This window comes from Ornithodoros turicata, unplaced genomic scaffold, assembly GCF_037126465.1.
Source record: "Ornithodoros turicata isolate Travis unplaced genomic scaffold, ASM3712646v1 ctg00001006.1, whole genome shotgun sequence".
NCBI lineage: Eukaryota > Metazoa > Arthropoda > Arachnida > Ixodida > Argasidae > Ornithodoros > Ornithodoros turicata.
Window position 1 is genome coordinate 241,878 of NW_026999437.1, and position 4,223 is coordinate 246,100.

At 45.1% G+C, this 4,223-nt stretch overlaps 1 long non-coding RNA gene across 1 annotated transcript; it reads left to right on the top strand.

Moving 5' to 3' along the window:
* The first annotated feature begins 773 nt into the window (after window positions 1-773).
* On the top strand, window positions 774-1,742 carry LOC135376055 (uncharacterized). Its single transcript, XR_010417510.1, has 3 exons — window positions 774-833; window positions 990-1,016; window positions 1,121-1,742. It is a non-coding gene; the product is annotated as an uncharacterized LOC135376055 (long non-coding RNA).
* The last annotated feature ends 2,481 nt before the right edge of the window (window positions 1,743-4,223 follow it).

Genomic DNA, 4,223 nt, shown 5'->3' on the forward strand with positions numbered 1-4,223 from the left:
ATACATGTGCCAATCCAAGTACTAAGCCCATAAAATGTACTGGTTCTGGAGCTGACATCGAGCACTGTATTGCTCTACTGTCCCGGCGAGTCATCAGTTGGCGAGTTGTCCCGGCGAGTCGTCTAGTGTCCCGGCGAAACATCAGTGCTCCACGGTGACGGCGCCACCCGTGGAGGCCGCAGTACAAGCCAGCAAGTACATATACAAAGGAAAAAGTCTAGCAGAGACACAATGTTACCGCCGACCCAAGATCGTGTCACTTCCCTGCCCTCGGCTATATATATACATATATATATATATATATAATATAGGGTGTTTATTTTTATCCTTTACAGATGTTTTATAAAAAAACCTATTAGAACAGCATAAATGTTGTTTTTGCAGATGAGTTCCACGGTCAGGCGGACATCCTCTCCAAGAAAGTACGCAAATACGAGATGAACAATTAACTAAAATTCTTTAATGAACTCTTTCACCAGGAGATTTCGGCCAAAAGCGGTATAGCAGAATGAGTCTATCCTCGTCGAAAGCTATTGGGCGTTTTAAAAATCCTGAAACAGGAATGCGGTCAAATATCCATCCCCGAAGTTTGATATGCAAATGACTGAAACCGAAACCACGGCGCCAGGAACGCAGGGATCACAGACCTGATTTCACGTCACAGAGCCACCTGAATTTGGTGCGATGGAGATTGTCGTGTCATGGTAACGCGCTGCCGAAGCGGCAGAGTAAAGACGTGCTCGTAATTTCCTACATCGATATCGATTGCCGCTGTTTTTCAGCCACAGCCCTACGCTCACTCATTCGACAGGGGAGTCAGCAACGTGATCAAGGTAAATACATTACATGTGCATGTCATATACACATCACATTGCATGTGCACATAACATGCTTGCGTGTTTGTATGCAAACATTTGCAACTGCACGAGCTCGTTGTCTCCCTTTTGTGTGAGGGAAGTTTGTTTCTAACGTTTTACCATGCACTACAGGGCAGTAGAGCAAATGTCTTCACAAAAGTAAGTTGCAATGCTCCCTTTGAAACGGCCTTTGGTATGGTCTTCTGTAAACAACGTACTTTTGTGGCATCTTGTTGCCTAAGTCATGATCTTCTTTATTGTAGTTCTGGTGCTACTACCCTATCATTATCTACAAAAAAGTAAGTCAAATGTAAACTAGCCACACATAACCATATTTTGAGTGGAAACATATTTGATGACTATTGTTTCGTTACTTGTGCATGGTATCTTCAGTAAGTAGAAATTTTGTGGTGTTTGAAGTTGCTGTAACTATGCGTTATAGTACTTTGGCGTCAATATACTTCTGGATGCTTGCCAACGTCTTTTTTTTTCTTTTTGATCATGTACAGGAGAAAGCAAAGCGGCGATGAAATCGTAGATTGCATTCGCGAGAATATGCAGTCAATGAACGAATGGAAGTCTCAACAGCAGTCTCAACAGCAACAGCAGTCTCAAAAGCAACACGACTATCTCTTCTACTTTTCCATGATGATGGTCGGGAGGCTGAGGCTCCTCTCGCCAATGAGACGCCTGCGCTTCATAACGAAAGTACAAAGTGATCTTTTAGATGCTGAAATTGAAGAGAACGAGGTGAATGAAAGTTTCAATAGATTTATTAAGATGAATGTACTACATGAAAGAGGCATGTGATTGTCTTTTCGTTTTTCCTTCGCGTGCCTCATGTTTACATTCGTAGTTACTCATTAAATTTCTTGTCCCTGCTTGTTGATGTTCTGTGAACACGATATGTACCAACTTTCTCAAACTCGAATAAATGTTCTTTCATCCAGCTCTGTTTACAATACGATCTTGCCACGGCACACGACCACCGGTTACAAAATGCAGCGTGTATTCCACCCTTACTTGCGCAGTCCTTTGCCTATACATGTTTGAGCCTAGTTGAGATCCTACGCTGTCCAGCCCTGGTCCCACTGCCCTCCACTCGCCATCTGTTATGTTATGCATCGCATCTTCACTATCAACCAAATGTGCCGGTGCATAAGATGCCCTGTTTTGGTCATCGTGCGTCATGAAGTTGTGCAATGCGACACAGGCAGCGATCACAACATTGGTCAAGAGATAAACTGATGTTCTGAGGCTGGAACAACATAGAAGGGACAGATACAAACAAAGCCTCAAATTGCCTAAGAAATCAACGATGAAAGATGAAAGTCACTGAAAAGGTTAGACAACTGTAGGGATCGAACCCACAATCGAACCGGCAATCCAGAAGATGTGGGTTCGATCCCTACAGCTGTCTAACCTTTTCAGTGACTTTCATCTTACAACATTGGTGTTTTGAGGTGACGCTTTCAAGGGCCTTCTCAGCACCCGCCATCTGTTAGCAAGGATTCCGAAGGTGTTTTCCACAACCCGCCTTGCTCGGCTAAGCCTATAATTAAAAACCTTCTTGGGATGATCAAGTCCACCCACTCTCGGATACGGCCGCATGAGATAAGGCTTCAAAGGGAATGCCTCATCTCCAACAAGTACATATGGCATTTCTCTTCCCTCATGTTTCAATGGCTCAGGCTCAGGGATATTCATTAGGTTCCTTTCAAAGAACCAGCCCATCTCACTTCTGGAAAACACGCCCCCGTCACTTTCACTTCCTGGCTTTCCAATGTCGACGCAGAGGAACCTATAGTGTGCATCGGAGACAGCCATTAGCACCTGGAACAAAGCCCAAAGCACAACACAAGGAGCTTAATAAAGGCATATAGGTGTTTCCACACTACTTAAACTAGTATTTCATCGTCGTTAAGAAAACTGCAGAGGACAACAGTGGCAAACAGGGATTTCCCTACCCCCCACCTAGGGGGTTGTACACCACTTGGTTTTTTCAAACACCCTTTGAAATTTCTGGGATTTCTCAATACAGCCAAATTACCAATGCACATAACCACAAACACGTGTACCTTCCTCTCCCTCCCCCAGGAAGCTCAGCACACCCCAGAGGTCAATTTATGGGGACATAACTGGTTGCAAAGTAACGTGAGATCGTGACATTAAACTAAATAAAATTTCGGAATCTGGGTCTTACGGTGCTGAAGGAACCTTTATAGTTGAAGTGCACAGATCCACTGTTCGGCGGGCATTCAGTGATTATGTGTTTGCCGTCAATGGCACCGATACAATGTGGAAAGTTCCACATGACGCTGAAGTCGTGTGCAACTTTCCGCCACTCCTCCGGACTCTGTGGGCATCTAACATAGACAGGTGAGAGCTTTTCCCATAGCGCCTTGCAGGTTATGGCAATAACTCTGCTGACAGTGGATCTCCCCACTCTGAAGCCAAATGATATGCTCCTTTGTTTATCACCGCTTGCTAGGAACCTGGCAAGAATGACAAGATCCATTATTAAGTACTAGTTGACTTCGTTCTGCAGCTTACCGTAGGGTGAGTGCAAGCCGAGATTCCGCGGGAATAGCCTTTCTCCACCTGGTGTCACTCAAGGTAATAGACGGTCTCAGAAGCTCAAGTAAAGTACAAAATGCTGCCAATGTTACACGAAGAAAGCTGTAAACATGCAGCACACTCTGAGTGACCACGCACAAGATCGTCATGTAACAATTTCATTGAAAGAATTGTACATACTCTCGGAAATACTGCATGTCCCTGTCCTGTAGCCTTGGAAGAAGCACGCTTGCAAAGCCCTCTTGGTCCCGAAATCGAAAAATTTCCCGAACCCAGAAACGTCGTCTTGACCGAACGCGCCGTTGCCACAGGAGAAGCAGCAACAAAATGTTCATCTGCCAATGCATGGCAATCACAGCATCAACAGTGTCACTGGGCATGGCGCTTAGCGAATCGGGAACTTCTTCCAGCGGTGATGTCGTAGAAGCTGGCGTTTGTTTGGTACCGGTCACTCAAAGCAGCAAGGGAGGAAACCGACGACGACGACGACGTGAAAATGGTCACGAGCAGGATAGCGCTATGTGCTCGGTTGTATGTGAAAACGGCAAACTGAGAAAGAGCTCTAGGTTTCGATCGCTATTTTCTAGCCCTATAGAACGAAGCGCTATATGTGGGAACTCGCCTTTAGACGACAGATGCCCACGTGACCCGGGAGAAAAGAAAATACCATAAAAAATTGTCTTGCTTTTTTTGGCGCGTACGCGGTGTAGAAGACACGCTTATCACGTGACCAGGAATCGGACGTCGTCAAGTCTATTTCGTGTTGTCTAAATTGTTTGCCGTGGTTTC